We start from the raw sequence: 18,564 nt of genomic DNA on the forward strand, positions 1-18,564 counted from the left end.
ATTGCATATATAAGCAATAATCAACCGAAAATTACTCTGAAGAAAAAGTTTCTACTTAAGGAAATTCCTGTAACAAGAAAACATTGAGGAGTGCCAAATCTGAGAGCAATATTAATATTAAACACTCCAGATAATGCTGGTGAAAGAGGAACCCTGCTAGAGCATTATTGAAATGGGTGCAGCTATGTTGGCACATCTTCACCACGGCTTCAGCGGGCACAACACCAATGAATCTGTGATGGTTTGACTCTGGCTAAATGCCAGGTATCCACCAAGTCGCTCTATCACTTCCCCCCCCCCTTCCCTTTGTTTTCTCAACAGGGTAAAGAGGGGAAAGAAGATAAACTAACCCTTGTGGGTGAAACAAAAGCAGTTTTAATATAAGCAAAGCAAAGCAAAAGTCCGCGCGCGGAAGCAAAAGCAAACAGATTTATTCTCTACTTCCCATGAAGAGGCGATGTCGGGCCTTCTCAGGAAGCAGGGCTCCAATACGCGTAGTAGTTGCCTCGGAGGACCAAGGGTGACCCCACCCCCTTCCTCCTTTCTCCCAGCTTTATACTGAGCAGACGTCATATGGTATGGAATATCCCTTTGGTCGGTTTGGGTCAGCTGTCCTAGCTGTGTCCCCTCCCAAGATCTTGCCCACCCCGTCCCACTGGGGGAAATATCAGAAAGAGCCTTGGTGCTGTGTAAGCACTGCTCAGCAGCAGCCACAACACCAGGGTGCTATCAACACCCTGCAGCTCCCAGCATAAACCACAGCACCGTGAGGGCTGCTATAGGGGAAAACCGATTCCAGTTCAGCCAGACCCAATACAGTCTCCACCCCTTATTCCATACCATTTACGTTATGCCCAGGTCCCACATAATATTCATTTATCTATTCCATAAGCTTTCTTCACTTCTTCAGATGTTCAGTGTCTTGGCTTCCATCTGTCAAGATAGATGCTCAGGACAGAAGTATGCTTGACCGTTGGACTCCAGCACCGGCTAGGTTTGGGTCTTCATTGCACGTGTCTGGTTCACTCTTCATCGTTCCTACTTCCTCCATCACTTCCTGCAACATACAACTCATCCCACAGATTACTTTCCCCCCAAGGTTAAATGTTCTTGAGGCACACACTGAGTAGTCCCATCCTCCCGCATTACCCACCAAGTACATCCAGGTCCCTGAGCAAAGACAATCCCACGAGTGGGCTTGCCTTTTCCCAAGGGAGGAGCAATCCACACTGCCTTCCCCAGCCACCTCCCTGTGTGTACTACAGGGACCTTATCTCCTCCCACAGTATGAAGGGGGTTTGTTTGGGCAGGTCCAGGACGGTTAACAGATCCTCTGGTATTAATTAGCCAAGTGGCTTCTGCTAAATTTATATCCCAATGCTTCCATCCCCCATTGTCCAATGCTTTCAACATAGTCTTCAACAGTCCGTTATATCTTTCAATCTTTCCAGACGCTTGTGGGTAATAAGGGATGTGATACACCCACTCAATGCCGTGTTTCTTTGCCCAGGAGTTTATAAGATTATTTCGAAAATGGGTCCCGTTGTCTGACTCGATTCTTTCAGGAGTACCATGTCGCCATAAAATTTGCCTTTCAAGACCCAAGATGGTATTTCGGGCAGTGGCATGATTTACAGGGTACGTTTCTAGCCAACCCGTAGTTGCTTCTACCATGGTGAGTATGTAGCGCTTGCCTTGGCGTGTTCGTGGCAGTGGTCCAATATAGTCAATCTGCCAGGCCTCACCGTATTGAAAACTCAGCCATCGCCCTCTGTTCCAGGGAGACTTTACTCGTGTGGCTCGCTTGATTGCAGCACATGTTTCACATTCGTGAGTGACCTGTGAGATGGCCTCCATGGTCAGGTCCACCCCTCGATCACGAGCCCATCTGTACGTTGCATCTCTGCCAAGATGCCCTGATGTTTCATGGGCCCATCGAGCTACAAACAGCTCACCCTTACGCTCCCAGTCCAGGTCCAGCCGAGCTACTTCAATTTTGGCAGCTTTGTCTGCTTGCTCATTGTTTTGGTGTTCTTCAGTGGCACGCCTTTTGGGCACATGAGCATCTACATGACGCACCTTTAGAGCCACGTTTTCCACTCGGGCAGCGATGTCCTGCCACAATGCAGCAGCCCAGATGGGTTTACCTCTGCGCTGCCAATTGGTCTTCTTCCACTCCTGTAGCCACCCCCACAGGGCGTTAGCCACCATCCAGGAGTCCGTGTAGAGATATAATACTGGCCACTTTTCCCGTTCAGCAATCTTTAGGGCAAGTTGGATCGCTTTTACTTCTGCGAACTGACTTGACTCTCCTTCTCCTTCAGTGGCCTCAACGACTTGTCTTGTGGGACTCCACACAGCAGCTTTCCACTTCCGATGGCTTCCTACCACACGACAGGATCCATCAGTAAAGAGAGCATAACGCCTCTCATCTTCTGGTAACTCGTTATATGGCGGTGCCTCTTGGGCACGAGCCACCTCCTCAGGCCGCACTCCAAAATCTCTACCTTCTGGCCAGTCCATGATCTCTTCCAGGATCCCTGGATGGTTGGGTTTCCCCAGTCGAGCCCGTTGCGTGATTAACGCGACCCATTTACTCCAGGTAGCACTGGTTGCATGGTGTGTGGCAGGGATGTTTCCTTTGAACATCCAATGTAATACAGGCAGCCGTGGTGCCAAGAGGAGCTGTGCTTCTGTACCAACAACTTCTGAAGCAGCTCGAATCCCCTCATATGCTGCCAGTATCTCCTTTTCAGTCGGAGTGTAGTGGGCTTCTGATCCTCGATATCCCCGGCTCCAAAATCCTAATGGTCGACCTCGAGTTTCACCTGGTATCTTCTGCCAGAGGCTCCATGTGAGTCCGTGCTCCCCAGTTGATGTGTAAAGTATATTTTGCACAGCTGGTCCTGTCCGAACAGGCCCAAGAGCTACCGCTCGAGCTATCTCTTGTTTGATGTGCTCAAAGGCTTGTTGCTGCTCAGGACCCCACTGAAAATTGTTCTTCTTTCGGGTCACTTGATAGAGAGGGCTCACAAGCTGACTGTAACCTGGAATATGCATCCTCCAGAATCCCACAAATCCTAGGAAAGCTTGTGTTTCCTTCTTGTTGGTCGGTGGAGACATAGTTGCTATCTTGTTGACAACATCCAATGGCACATGACGGCGTCCATCTTGCCATTTTATTCCCAAGAACTGAATTTCTCGTGCTGGTCCCTTGACCTTGCTTTTCTTTATGGCAAACCCAGCTCTCAGAAGAATCTCAATTACTCTTTGTCCTTTCTTGAACACTTCTTCTGCCTCATTGCCCCACACAATGATGTCATCAATGTATTGTAGATGTTCAGGGGCATCACCCTTTTCCAGTGCAGTTTGAATTAGTCCATGACAAATAGTGGGGCTGTGCTTCCACCCCTGGGGCAGTCGATTCCAGGTATACTGGACACCCCTCCACGTGAAAGCAAACTGTGGCCTGCACTCTTCTGCCAAAGGAATTGAAAAGAATGCATTGGCAATGTCAATTGTGGCGTACCACTTGGCTGCCTTTGACTCCAGTTCATACTGGAGCTCTAACATATCTGGTACAGCAGCACTCAGTGGTGGCGTCACTTCATTCAGGCCACGATAGTCTACTGTTAACCTCCACCCTCCGTCAGACTTCCGCACTGGCCATATTGGGCTATTAAAAGGCGAATGTGTCTTACTGATGACACCTTGGTTCTCCAGTTGACGAATCAATTCTTGGATGGGAGCCAGAGCGTCTCGGTTTGTACGATACTGCCGTCGGTGCACGGTCCTCATAGCAATTGGCACCTGTTGTTCTTCAACTTGCAACAGTCCCACAACAAAAGGATCTTCTGAGAGGCCAGGCAGATTAGACAACTGTTTTACCTTTTCTGTATTCACACTGGCCACACCAAAAGCCCATCGGTATCCTTTTGGGTCTTTGAAGTATCCCCTCTTGAGATAGTCAATGCCCAAGATGCAAGGGGCTTCTGGGCCAGTTACAATGGGATGTTTTTCCCACTTGTCCCCAGTCAAGCTAACCTCGGCCTCCAATACTGATAGTTCTTGACAGCCCCCTGTCACTCCTGAGATCCAGATAGGTTCTGCCCCTCTATAACTTGACGGCATTAGTGTACATTGTGCCCCGGTGTCAATTAAAGCCTGGTACTTCTGTGGATTTGATGTGCCAGGCCATCGAATCCACACTGTCCAATACACCCGATCATCCCTTTCCTCCTCCTGGCTGGAGGCAGGGGCCCTCTATTCCTGTTCTTGGTCGGAGTACTCACTGTCTGACTCTTGCCGTGCCAGGCCGGAGGTTCCTTCTTCAGGATCAAGGGAGGTGATCTCAGTCTTTCTGTATCTGGGAGATCGCTGGTTACTTCCTTGTGGTTTTACACCAGCTACATTAGCAACCTTCTTAGATGTCTTCTTGTTGGCAGGGGTCTTTCCTCGCAATTCATGTACACGTGCTTCCAACTTAAAGGTGGGTTGACCATCCCACTTCCTCATGTCCTCCCCCTGGTCGCGCAGGAAGAACCAGAGTTCGCCACGTGTCATGCGCCTTGGCTTTCCTTTCCCCCTGACTGGGACAGAAGAGAAATGATTTCTTGGGGAGCTCCTAACATCCAGGGCACTCGCCCGTAGAGATGAGGAGGTACCAAGACTCTCTTCAAAGTTCTGAAGCCAGGAAGAGACTGCCTCCACAGTTGGCGTACATCTTAGTCCTTCTCCTGCATCCATTTCTGGGTAGTACATTGCGGCCAAGCCGGCAGAATACGAGGATGGCGCACCTTTAATCACCTTCCTCCACATGGCCCGTGTGCATGGGACATCCTCTGGATTTTTAGGGGCTTCATCATTATCTGGATCACCATAGATGACTTCCATCACTGCTAATTCTCTCAGGTACTGGACACCTTCATCTGCAGTAGCCCACTTCCCTGGGGTGTGGTCCATAAGATCTTCCTTAAAAGGATACCTTGCTTTAACACTTGAAAGGAGCCGTCTCCACAGACTGCAAATTGCTGTCTCCTTTCCAATTCCCCTTTCAATTCCTCGATTTCTAGCAAGGGAACCCAGCTGTTGGGCTTCCTTACCTTCTAGCTGTTGAGCATCTGCCCCATTATCCCAGCATCGCAGCAGCCAGGCAGCGATCCGCTCACCCGGCTGGCGGCAGTAGTCTTTCCGCAGATCTCGCAGTTCTGATGACGTCAGGGACCGGGTAGTTTCTGCCTCCTGTTTCAGTTCTGTTATTCCCTCTTCTGATACCTTTGCTGAAGGACCAGCTTCTTCCTCCTCTTTCTCCTCCCTTATTAATCGAGGGTATGGGCCTGTTGTTCTCCTTGTCCATTGTTTCTTTTTTACTACTGGGGCAATCTCTGTTGTTGTTATTGTTTGAGTTCCCATGTCAACCACAGCCCTTTGAGAGTGCTGAACTGCAGCTCGATAAGCACAGGCCAGGCCCCAGTAAAGTGCTAGAAGTTGTTGATTCTCATTGGGATAGGCAAGGCACCCCTCTATCAGGTGATGTGTCAATTTTGTGGGGTTGCTTGCCTGTTCAGGGGTGAGATCCCAGGCTACAGGAGGTGATAACCGTCCTAGGAATCTGCCCAACTCCTTCCACTCTCCCTGCCACCCAGGAACAGGCCGCCTCAGAGCACATTTTGGCACCGATTCACTCAAAATTTGCGTTCTCTTACACCAAGAGCATACCGAGCTCCACACAACCCACAACAGGCGAACAGCATTAATAAAGAGTATCAATGCACTAACATAAGGATGACTAAGTACCTCGGGAGCCTGCAAAATAAAACCACTCATGATGTTCCCGATTCCTTGCAGCATGTTCCCGAGCTTAACAAAATAAAGATAAGCAGCGCAATAAACAAGCCCGTGACCAGCACAAGAGCTTGTTGCTTAATAACTACTATAGCTACAGCACATTTAATATAAAACTGCCGTTGTTTTGCCCCACGTTGGGCGCCAGAATAGACTGTGATGGTTTGACTCTGGCTAAATGCCAGGTATCCACCAAGTCGCTCTATCACTTCCCCCCCCCCTTCCCTTTGTTTTCTCAACAGGGTAAAGAGGGGAAAGAAGATAAACTAACCCTTGTGGGTGAAACAAAAGCAGTTTTAATATAAGCAAAGCAAAGCAAAAGTCCGCGCGCGGAAGCAAAAGCAAACAGATTTATTCTCTACTTCCCATGAAGAGGCGATGTCGGGCCTTCTCAGGAAGCAGGGCTCCAATACGCGTAGTAGTTGCCTCGGAGGACCAAGGGTGACCCCACCCCCTTCCTCCTTTCTCCCAGCTTTATACTGAGCAGACGTCATATGGTATGGAATATCCCTTTGGTCGGTTTGGGTCAGCTGTCCTAGCTGTGTCCCCTCCCAAGATCTTGCCCACCCCGTCCCACTGGGGGAAATATCAGAAAGAGCCTTGGTGCTGTGTAAGCACTGCTCAGCAGCAGCCACAACACCAGGGTGCTATCAACACCCTGCAGCTCCCAGCATAAACCACAGCACCGTGAGGGCTGCTATAGGGGAAAACCGATTCCAGTTCAGCCAGACCCAATACAAAGCTCTGCTCCTTTGTACTCAAGCCCTGGCTACAAACTACCTTCATACAACAGGTTTGGCTGCAGTGTTTTATAGGAGATAGAGGTTCAGCAAGACTTGTGGGCCTGATGCTGGGCTGTACTTGCTTCTGCTTTAATCTTTTAAAGCTGTTTATCAGTATACGAGCATTGGAGGTGGTTTTATTTTGCAAATTACAGACAGGGAAGCATGGGGAATGGTCAATGAGAGGCACTCAGCCCACATATCCCACAGGTTTTGCTTGCAATGATGCTAAGTGCCATTCTCACTATTCTCTGCAATATCCCAGTAGTGATCACAAACAGAGCACATCCCAACACCCAACTCCACACGTCCACACTGTCCCTGCAGATGACCTGAGCTCAGATTATAACAAATCCCATATGCCCTTGTGAGAAGACACACAAAAGCCTTGTGGGGGAAGGACCCTGGCTGCTGTGCCAGCCTGACGTCAGCCCCTGACAACGTGGCAATGAAGGACAGAGGATGGAGGTCGGTGTGGGCAGAGAGCACCGAGCCCAGTCATGCTGCGTGACCACACAGAGGATGTCCCAGCGTGTCCCTAGCCATATCGAATGGTTTGTCCTATCTCCAAGTGACCCTAGGGAAAGCAGTATGAAGGAACCGGGCTTGTTAATATGCACACACACTGCCTGGACAACATCTGAGTCACCCAGTTTGATGTCAGAGGAGAGCAAAAACTCAGGAGACTCCCGTTTCCAAAGCTGCTCCTGTGCATGCTCCCATCTGGCACTCAGCTGACGCTGACTCAGAGCCTGCCTACCCCAACCTCCTCTTCCAAGAGTGCAGGAAATACCCCAAATGCAACTTGCACCATGCACATGGAAAGCTGAACCCCATAATCCAGTGGAAAAGCAGCCTTCTGACCACCAGCTATAGGAGTACATGCTGTTACAGCTTGAGGTTGCACAGATGGGCATGGGCAACATCACCTCACAGAGAGGTACCTTGTAGGTCAGTGCAGAATTTGTGCAGCAGAGGGATCAGACTGCTGGGGCTGAACCTGAGCAGGCAGAAGGAGGAGGAAGAGGAAGAGGAGGAAGAAGTGTCATGGTTACTGTCATTTGCTGAGCTGAGAGGCGGAGTGATTCCCAAGAGAGGGGGCAGCAGTGGCAGGGAGCACAGCTTGCTGAAGGTGGCATTTAAACAGCCAGCGAGGGGGTGCTTCAAAAAATAACTGAGAATGTCAGATTACATGAAGTTTGAAGGCTTAGATTATTTGTAAAATATTAACAAGCAAGGCAGTAGCCAGACCCTGTTGATTTATGAGAAAAATAACTACCTCAGAATTATGGAGTCTTTAATATTTAGGGTCTTCATTGCAATAATGACTTTTCAAATGTCTGTACCATGGTGAGGTAAATGGCAGGTTAAAGGAAAAAGATTTTCAGTTGTTCTAAGGGAAAGGGATTAGTCTCAGATGAGCCATCTTCTGCTGCAATCTGTAATGGTATCTCAAAATTGCCACAGAAGATGATACAGTGACGAACAAACCTAAAATGAAGAAATCAAGAGGACCTGAACAGCATAACCGTCTGCAAAAGTGAAGTCTAACCCTCCACAATGGCCAAATCCCCTCTGATCTCATCAGAGCAGATCCGAGTGCTCAAATCAAACCTGTTTCTAAACCAATTGCTGCAGCACCCATCCGATCAAAATGGGCCCTGGGCACTAGTGAACAGCCTATGGAAAGCCTCTCTTGTGGCATGGAGAAAAAGAAAAGGAAATATAAGAGAAAGAACCAAAACTACAACACACAGCAGTAAGCACATACAAAAACAGACACAGCACGTGGCATCTGCCCTCTGGTTTTAGTGTAAGGTCTGGCTTTTAAGCCTGATAAGCCTAGCCTGCAGCAAAGGCTCCAGAGGAGCAGGGGAATCTGCCAATCAGGCAAACCAGCACTCACACACCAATCTGTGACCCTGAAGAAAAAACAAGTGTGAACAACAGCAGATTGTTTTAAAGACAGTTTTCTGTATTTCAGTTTGTGCCCATTGCCTCTTGTCCATTCACTGGGCACCACTGAGACAAATCTGCCTTTATCTTTTTCATCAGCTCCCCCCATCAGGCATTTACACACGTGGACAAGACCTCCTCCAGCCTTCCGCCAGTCCCCTCCCTTACTGCTGCCAATGTCTGCCACACATGCAGGAACTTTACACCTCTGAGGGTTCCTCCTCTGCCCAGTGGGGCTCAAAAGCTGCAGAGAGAAGGAGCAGAGACTAAAACATACCACCCTTCTCCTGCCAGGACGAGTTTACAGAAATCCTGTAAAGAACAGGTTAAGCAGGATTGCTGTCAACGCTCTGTGGCAAACCTTTGCAGGTTACAAGTGAACGGGTTACAAGTGGTTTCCCAACCATGAACACGGGGTCTGCATCTGTTTTCCTACTCAAATTCCTGAATTTCTGGCATATATTCTGTAGCAAGGAGCCATAAGCCTGAGCAGCGTCCTCCTTCCTCAGCAGAGCCCATGATATACACTAGTAAATAAACAAATTGAAGAGGGAAGAATCAACCTGAAATTGTGCAGACAGGCTGCTGCTTCAGCAGTGGTGTCTCAGCCCACAGCGCACAACAGCATGCAGCAGACAGCCTGCATGCTTTCAGACCATTTCATTCCTCTTCCCCAATTTATTTCACCAGCATATTTCTCAGCCCTGCCTGCCTCCTCCCCTGCACCCATTAGCACCTTCCATACCAACTGCCATGGTTAAGTCTTTTGACAGGCTCAGGGATGCCAGATTTGTTATTGCTGCACGATATATAAAAATTCAATGACAGAAAAGCAAATCACTGCAGAACAACACATACATAGTTTAGGAGCAGCAAAGTGGGATCTGGGAAAGCACACACATAGACCATCAACACAGCACAGTAATTCAGCATCAGATGCCTTTGCCAGCCTCAGATCTCACAGCACAGACCAGCACTGAAGTTACTGTTGTTTAAAAAGCATCCTCAACAAACTGAACAAGCCACCAGGCAGAACAAATTCACATTTTTACATGTTGGTCTTAGAGGTTTATCTTCTTTCCAGATAGGGAAAAAAGCTGTTGGCTGCCTTTGCGAGATCTGGAGGTATTTCAGAGGATGTATCAAGTTGCTTAGTTCTGTAAACCAGCTACAGTGCAAAATCTTTCCAGGCTTTTAAAAACACTAATTTCTAGCTGTTCCAGGATTGCCAATCTACAGTAAAAAATGTACAGCACAGAACACAGCATGTTTTCTTCTTCCCAGTGGTTCAAATATGGGTAGACACTTCTATTCAAGGTGATCTCTGCTGAGTTTTAACCAGGGAAATGATCTCAGCACCCATCTCTTAAATGTCCATGGGCTGAAGGTCTTTATCAACTCTGCCAATCTGCATATCCCAAGGCAAAAGACAAAGGGCAAGACAAAAAGCAGTGAACACTATAAGAAAAAGACAAATGGACTTCAAATCCAGAGCTCAAAGTATTTGCTGTATTTCCACATGGAAAACTCCCATTTTCTGGTAATTCTCACATCTTCAGAAGCCCCAGGACTTGAAAACATGGCCTCAGTTAACCTGCACAAAATCAAAGGCAGCAGCAGCGATGCTCTTTGTACAGAGGAAACAGGCTCCCGGGGATGAGCAACAGATCCCTCAGGAGTCAGAACCAGGTAAACCGCCCCTACGATTACCCCTGTCCCTGTACACATAACCCACACTGCCTGGAAATTTAAAGAGTAGGAGGCTTCCCAACTCCTTTGAAGCCTTAAGCTTTAGCTGTTTAAGCCAAAATGCACTTTTCAAAGCCCCAAGGTCAATGTCTGGAGATTATCCAGCGAGTCACTAGGCAAAGGCTGCAGGGAGAAGGCTGTTCTTTTGAGTCATTGCAATGCTATTCTAGAAATTTAGCTTGATGATAATCTCAGCATTTGTCAGAGCATGAAAAAGGCCTTGCAGCACCTAAGGACCAAAAGTTTCCAGGTGCAGCTTTACTTGGAAAAACAAGTGTGAAAATGGTAGCCTGTTACACCCTAGTTGCACCCCAGGCATTCTGGCTGTGCACAGCAAGCCTGGGGCTGAGCAGCAGCCATGGCTGGGGTGCCAGGCTGTCCTGGGACCCTAAAGCAGTTTCCCCATTCTCTGTGGGTCAGGACAAGCACTGTGCATTGTACTCGACCAGCTGGACCCTTTCTGAACTGAACCAGCTGAACCCCTCCAACAGCTGTGTCACTTCTGCAGGGCCTCAACAGGAAGAGCAGAAAAAGGCACATTTCTGGTCAAGTCAGCAGGTGCAGGAGCAGAACAGGGAGTAAATCCCCTGGCAAGGAGACACCCCTTGCTGAGGGAGGTGCAGTTTGACCGCAAAACAGGATTTAGTCTTGGCTTTGCAAACCCTAGTGAGGCACGTGGAGCTACAGGAGGAGCTGCCCCAGCTGAAGATACAGGGATAAAAGAGGCACAGCTGATACCAGTGGCAGCACACATGGGGCCATCTCTTTGCAGAATCAAAGCCTCCTTCCCAGCCTCCGACTAGGGCTGTATCACCTTTCTCCTGCACACATCAGGCAAAGCCAAAGAACAACCCCTTGAAAACCCAAGGGCAGTTAGAAGCCATCAACTTCCAGAGGATTTTTATGCTCCTCTCTGCCCTGCCCTGGGCTCCACTGCAGGCAATACCACTTCCAAATAAAACCTGAATTTGGCAGTTTGCTGGCAAAATTTTCCAGCCAAGTTAAAGGCAAGTACAGTCTAAAAGGAAAAGGGGGAAGGAAATATGATCTGTGCAGTTTAATAGCAAGAAAAGACATGTGGAAAGATGGAATGTGGTTTACAAATGTAGTTTAAGCATTGTTCATGCAGCCTGGCCTGTCCCATGCCCAGCGGGAAAATGCAGAGGAGAAAAATCAGAAGCCAACCAACTTGGGTACTGGTCGCAATACCTGCTCCCATCAGCCATCACATGTCCTGCGAGACATCCCTGTGGTACAGGTCAGAGTATCACTGGTGTATGAATTACACTGCTCTGGCTACTCAGATATCCTTCTCTAGTTACCAGGGGAAAGAAATCAAAGAACAAAACTGGTAACAATGTTGGGAAAAAAAAAAGCAAAGCATGTGTTTAAAAGTCTTGCTGGCTCCCAGCCAGCGTGCTCAGCACCTTCCAGGATGCATTTTGGTACAATTAGCCTGTAGGCAGCCACCAAGTTTCCCAATACACTGCTACTCTCCGTGATGGAAATGTCGGCTCTACTCCAGCAAAACACTTAAGCACATACTTGGACTAACTATGGTCTGAGGACATCAGAAGGGACAATATCCACGTGCCGAAGTGTGAACAACGCTGAAAATCTCAGCGTCAAAAATGTGGAAATACTCATGAGTGTCTGGGTGAATGTGTTTCACATGTGCCTAAACAAGAGAGCTGCCCAGTTCCACTGAAGCCATCCCAGGAGAACGACAGCATTTTCTTCCACATTTGCATTTACAGCTTTTCTTAGGCTAGCAGGGCTCATGTCAAGGAAGCACCAGAAATAATTGCCATTGCACACACACACACACACACACACACGAGAGCAAGGTGACAGGGCTGGGCTCTGTCTAGACATGAGCTTGCAGCTGCCTGCGCACGAAACATGGGGAGCGAGGATGCAATCGAGCCGTGGGGTGGCAGAGGCTGTAGGAAGGCTGCACCCCGTTGCATGCATCAGCTACGCTCCGATTGAGTCTTCCAAAATGGCTCCTGCTCAGTTCCTCTCGCTTTGTCCCTCTCCAGCCCTCAATCACCGTGGCTGTTTGCTTTGCAGCTGCTCAAGCCCGTGAGAGATGCACCAGGGTGCAGGGAGCACGGTCATCTCCCGTGCTCTCCTGATTGCTTGTTGATGTCTGGGAGGCACACACACTCATTTGGAAAGGATGCCAGAAACACTCAATGTCATCAAGCAAACACCGAGCAGAAGTACAAATAAACCCACAGAGGTAACCCACACTTCGAGGCGGCTTTATCTGCATTCTCTGCATGTGAACTAGCCTCATCTGGAAGGTTTTCTGTGCAGTAACAACACCAAATCACTAACACTTCCCTTTACTATTATATTATCATGTATTAGTATTATTCCTTTGCCTTTTGAGGTTTAGCAGTCTTGTCAGTTGGTTACTTTTTAAAACAGAGAACACAAAGAAACTAATTCTGCAATTAAAAGAGGCAAAAACACACTGGAAAGCTTCTTGAGGAAGTGATCAGTTCCTCCTGACTTCTCCGAAAGGGACTGCTGGTAAAACCCTCCAGGCTTGTGACCCAGGAGATCTAGCATAGACAATTATAGAAGACCTTAAAACCTACAAGCCTGCGAATTACTCCCTAGTACCTGACAAAGGACAATCATAAGAAAACTATTTTGGGCTTTCCTTTCACCAGTTCTGTTTGACAATAAAACCCTATTCTTCAGCTTCCTGTTTTTGAAATTGCAGCCCAATACATTTCAATGGAAAATTCTCATTTACATAGTATCTGTCACCTGCCATGACCTACCCCTGTTTTACAGATGGTGCCTGTTCACCAGGGGCCAAAAGAACATTTACAGAGAAGAGTGAGGAAGAGACACTCTTGCTCAGGGTCAGATGGCACCACAGTGCTCAGTAAAAGAATCCAAAATTTCTGATTCCCAACCTCTGGCTACTTCATGTGCCTTTGTCCTCTTCCTGTAATTAAACACACCATTGCAAGAGTAGATCTAACACCAGCATAATTGTTTATAACAACGCTACATCATCATTCCTGACAAACCAAAACATCTGCACTGGAGTCATGCTTACAGACCTGTTATTGACAGTCAGTGCATTCCCATTTTCAACTTTTGAAGCACTGCTAAGAGTTTAACCACATCCGGCTTAGCAAAGCCTATGCCTAAGGCAGCAGCAGTGCCCCATGTCGCTCAGCTCAGCTCTCCCTCTTTGGCTGCTGCCCAGTCATGCGGGTCAAGTTAGAAGCAGAGATCACACTGTGTCACTCTGAGCTCAACTGATTCATGAGGAACCTGGTTAGATCAGGAATAGCCTACATCATATTTGTTGCAGGATGACTGAGATTAGAAAGAAAAAGAAACTGTTTATTTGCTATATAAAGTTTACAGTGGATTACAAAGTAATTTTCCATTGCTTCCCCAGGTTCTCAGATATACTATTCACTTGCTTAAATGTGTGCACGTTTTTAACAACCAGGTTTAAGTCAACATCTTCAATATTTTGATGATTGAAAAATATAATTACATATAAAAGTTGAGGACAGCAGGATTTTATTTGCACAGCAATCCTGAGTGTGTTTCAGGGGCCAACTCCCATCTAAGGATGCTTCTAAGTACTGCTGGTGGCACAGGAATTTGAGAATAGGCTTAGACTTGCAGTTACCCACAATGTGGACTCACTAGAGTAACCTGAGAACAAAGCTTAAGAAGTCTGATTTGAAGCATGAGATCACTCTGCCTGACCAGGAAGTAAACATCAAAATTAAAGTCTCACAGTGCTGTAGAATTCGGGCTAAGCTCCTGGGATGCACCCTACTTGCCCGATAGAGTTGTTTCCTCTTCTGTCCGATAAACAATCCCATCACATTCTTTCCAAAGGCCTTGATTTGACTGACTGTATTATCTTCCCTCCCACAATCATTCTTTTTTTAGAAATTTTTAAAAAAATTATCAAAGGGGGAGGTGGAAATTTTAAGCTCATCTCTACCCATGCCATTCTGGAAGCACCCAAAAAGAGAAGCACTTATTCTAAAAGAGTCTAAGACATGAGTCATCTGATGACTAAGCACATTGGCTCTGAAAGTCTCATTCAATCCATGACCAAATCAATTCATTACCTAAATCACTTGTCCATTTTATAAGTTAATGCAGCAGCACTCTAAGGTCAGGAAGGGGCTCCTGTTTCCAGTGCCAGTGCTGAAACAGGACAGAAAAACCACATTGCGAGTTTGAATTTAAAGTGTTCTGAAAGTCAATTTTGGAGATGCCTCCAATCTCAGCTAACACTTGGGTTAAACGTGTACAAGCTGCTGGCACCAGCCACTCGTGCAGCTGAGCACCCCTGCAAATGCAACCACAAGCCCTGCTCCTGGCAGGGGGACAGGCAGAGCTCGGCTGCAGAGCCAGTGGGGCTCTGTGCAGGCAGGTGCCAGGACTGCAGCCAAACTATTTCAACATCCTTCTGTTACTTTTGCAAAAGCTTTCATACAAAGCTGCAAAAGAATTAAGTTAAACCATTTATGGTACTTAAATATCTCTCAATTCTGGAGGAATACAAACACCTTGCAAAACAAATGCGGTCATCTTCACAAACATGCTGTGGGATAACAGTCATGGGCAGGGAAACAGAGCACAGGGGAGCAGATGTAATTCCCATAAATAATTCTTAACAGAGCCCGACCGATACCTTGATGCCTTTGAAATGCTAGCTCAAGATCAGACAGCAGGTCTAGGGCAGATGGCCCTCTGCCCTCTTCCTAAAATCCAGGTGAGGACATCAGGTAGCAGGTCTCCCTCAGGGCACCCACAAGCAAAAAGAAACAGTAACACACGCAGCAAACAGCCTGGGCAGCCCCAGAAACCATCAGTCTCTTCAATCTGTTTTACAGTCCAGTGCACAGCCTGTGGGGCTGCCAATTTCTGCATGTTCAATTAACATAGCACAAAAAATACACTCGTAAATGGAATAACTTCACAGAACTAATTTAAATTGTTCTGCACTGTACTGCTGGCATCACACTACAACCAATGTCTCAGTACTGCATTTCTGCTGGTTTTAGGTTTTCTGAGTCTTTCAACAGACTTGAAGGAGAACGCAGCCAGGGTTTTTACCTAACTGTCCATCCTTGTGAGCATCTGTCTTTACACAAACAAATATAAAAGAATGGACATTTCTCACCAGAGAATGAATGTGCAATCTGTCTGTACTGGACTAAAGTTGTTAACAGGTGCCAACACCCATCTGCTTTCCTCCATGGAGCCAAGGCTCCTTTGCCTTCACCATTCCCTTCGGCCCAGAGGAAACCTTTGCATACCTTTATGCTAAATCCAGTGAATGCAACTCAACCTCTCAAACTGAGGTAAGATAACAGGACTTAACCCCATGAAGACAGTCAGCCTTGGCTCCACAGCTGCTGTGCCAGACTGGCCAGTGATCTTCCCCAGCTGAAGCATCAGACCCTGACTGCCCATGCCTCCTGGCCACCTTTTTCCACCCCTCTTCCCTCTGAGAACTTCAACTTCACCACTGAATTATCATAATTTACTAACAGGGAAGATGACCCATCTCAGGTAGCAGAAGGGAAGAGAGCCCAGAGAAGAGGCTGGCCGAAGGATGGAGAGGCTTACACGCAAAGAAACATCCCAGACAAGCCTGGAGGTTTTAACTCAGTCAAAATTACCATGAAGCAGAGAAGCAGCAGCTGCCAGCATTGATGAGGAAGGATGAAAAAGCTGAAAATCTCTACAAAGGCTCACAAACAGCTGTCTGCAGGTGCAAGTACAAGATTAGCAAAGGATAAGCCAGTTTTCAGCATCATTACAGTGAACACGGCTAAAGCTGCAGGTGGGTGGACACACACCTCCGAGGGGTTCAGAGAGACGCCCTTGGGACCGGCAGCTCAGCTGTGACCACAGCCCGGTGGCTGCCAGGATGGCACACACACTTACACACTTTCACAGACAAGCATGCCCAGAAATTTAAGCAAACAGCTCAGATCCCACCAGCACATCATAATCTATTGCTCTCCACAGTGATCATATCAGATGCACAAAGTCTCCAGGATGGAGGAAAACCTGACAGCCCTCAAGGAGAGTGCACAACAGCTCCACTGCAAATGCACTTCACACCGATGCAAACACATCCCCTCTCCCACACTAAAGACATCCTTCAAAATAAAGGGTAATTACCATCTCTTCTGCTACAGTTATAACGTCATGAGATCTGTGTGCTCCCTGCTGGAATAACCGCTCTGGGTGTCTGTCCTCGTCCAAGCCACGCTCCCAAGCACTGATGAGGCAGCAGGACTTCACCGGCTGCCTCCAGCTCTCCCGGCCATCACACAGGGGACTCTGGGTGCTGGATTGCAGACCAGCACGCCACCGCGGCACTTTGAGCCTACGCCTCTGGCACTTCTGAAACGCCAACCCAAAGACAGATAGATCCTCTCAGTAGACGAATAGCTGCACCTTGGGGAGAGAGCAGGCAAAAAGGAGCTTACTGTTATCCTTAATCCCTTTCTCTGGGAGTCCGTTGCAGAAGTGTAAGGACTGTCTCACCCCTGGAAATACTCCCTCAGCTGTTTGTGTCCGACCTGCAGCCAAGGCAGGTCTGCCCCGGGGGTAACCAGCAATGCAGCTCCCTTTCCTGACAGCTGAATGCAAAGGGGACTGCAGGGAGCATAGAAACAGGAGGAAAATACCCAGAATAAAACACATTACAAAGACCTACCCATTACAAGCCCCTGGTTTCAGACTAAGGGTTTTACTCTGCTCCAGCTGGAAATCATTGGTGAGATTTCATTCACCCTCTGCTCTCTGACAGTGCAAATCCCAGAGAGGTTACACCCTTCACATGGATGTCTCACCCCCTGGGGAGAACCCTTCCCACCCTGCTGTAAGCAGTAATTAAGTTAGTAAAGCCAGTAATGAGAAAGCTCCCCCAGGATGGAGCTGTGTGCAGCCACCGCCACAGTGTCCTGCCGCCGGCACCGGATCTGCTCCGCAGGGGACTGCCAACTGCGGCCAAGGCGACTTCATCGCCACTCTGGGTTTTAAACAACCAGAGCTCTCTGAAGTCATTAACTCATACAAACATTTCAGGTCTGTTTAGGGAGCTCCATTTTTACAAGCATTCATACATGAAAAGCAATCACTGAGTGCATTCAAGAAGAGGTGAAATCAAGAGAGGAAGAAGCTTTTGCTATAAATACTGGAACATTTCTCTGAGTGCACGTTGTGTAGTCTAGTTCCTCCAGCTCTGTGCTGCATTGTGTTTTGTGCCACACAGCCTTTAAATCTTGTTACCTTCAACATCTGCACCTTCACTTTAAATATCCTGCTTCCCCATGCTGTTGCTGTATTTTTCAGAAAGTCAAAGGCAGTCAGAGCATTTGTGGCTTGCCCCGGGGAGACACTAGTCTGACTGGCTAAAGATTTGTACTCTTTCCCCTCCATCTCCACCCTTTTTTCCTTCCCTTGCTATATCTTGACCTTTAAACAATACGCTTTTGAGTCAGGGTCTGTCACTGACTCTCTCTTTGTACAGCACCAGCACCATCCCCCCAGTATGAACCGTGAACAATAGAAATGCAAAATTCTGCTTGTACAGGGTCTGGTCCAGAGCTCATCAGAAAGATGTCTCTCTTCAATGGCATGTGAACCAAAGCCATAATACCAGCACAAGAAGAGAGCTATTTGCAAAGCTAACTATTTGGGGAATACAATCATGCAAAAACATGATTTTCCAGCAGAATGTCTTCACACTTTCCAACAGACCAAAAAAAGTGCGTGCACACGTATATGTATGTTTTTATCAAGCATTTTTGGCATAGGAAGCATTCTGATGCCATGGTGACGGGTGCTCTTGCAAACCCTTAACATAATAGATACAGATAAACCTGAAGCCAATTAGGAAATCAATACTGCTGTGCTTACATGATCCACAGCTACTCTAAAAGGGACAAAAATCTAACTCTCATGCAAAAGATCAAAACAAAAACCCAGATTCATTGTTAAACAGATTAATCAGACTCCTGGAAAGCTCATCAGGGATTGGGTTCAATCTCTGCTGTTGTTATTAGCATAAGCCCTGTACAGCACTAACAAAAGACTCGCCTAAGTCCCACGCTCTTGGTTTACTTTGCAATGAGACTCTGCTCAGGCTCACAGCATTTAACATACACACTCTTAATTAAGGGGATATGGCCAAGAGGAATAATTTGGC

The 18,564-nt window shown here is 47.5% G+C and overlaps 1 protein-coding gene across 5 annotated transcripts in view; it reads right to left on the reverse strand.

Moving 5' to 3' along the window:
- The window catches only part of CAMKK1 (calcium/calmodulin dependent protein kinase kinase 1), a 114,286-nt gene that overhangs the window by 72,311 nt on the left and 23,411 nt on the right, over window positions 1-18,564 (reverse strand). The window contains exon 2 of one of the 5 annotated variants that reach the window (XM_074922653.1): window positions 16,530-16,808. The exons of 3 other annotated variants lie outside the window; for them this stretch is intronic. The gene's annotated coding sequence lies outside the window, so the exon portion shown is untranslated. Of the gene's footprint in view, window positions 1-16,529; window positions 16,809-18,564 lie in introns of those variants that run through there. One more of the 5 variants, XM_074922657.1, reaches the window with a different exon arrangement.

This window comes from Athene noctua, chromosome 19 (assembly GCF_965140245.1).
Source record: "Athene noctua chromosome 19, bAthNoc1.hap1.1, whole genome shotgun sequence".
NCBI classification, from domain to species: domain Eukaryota; kingdom Metazoa; phylum Chordata; class Aves; order Strigiformes; family Strigidae; genus Athene; species Athene noctua.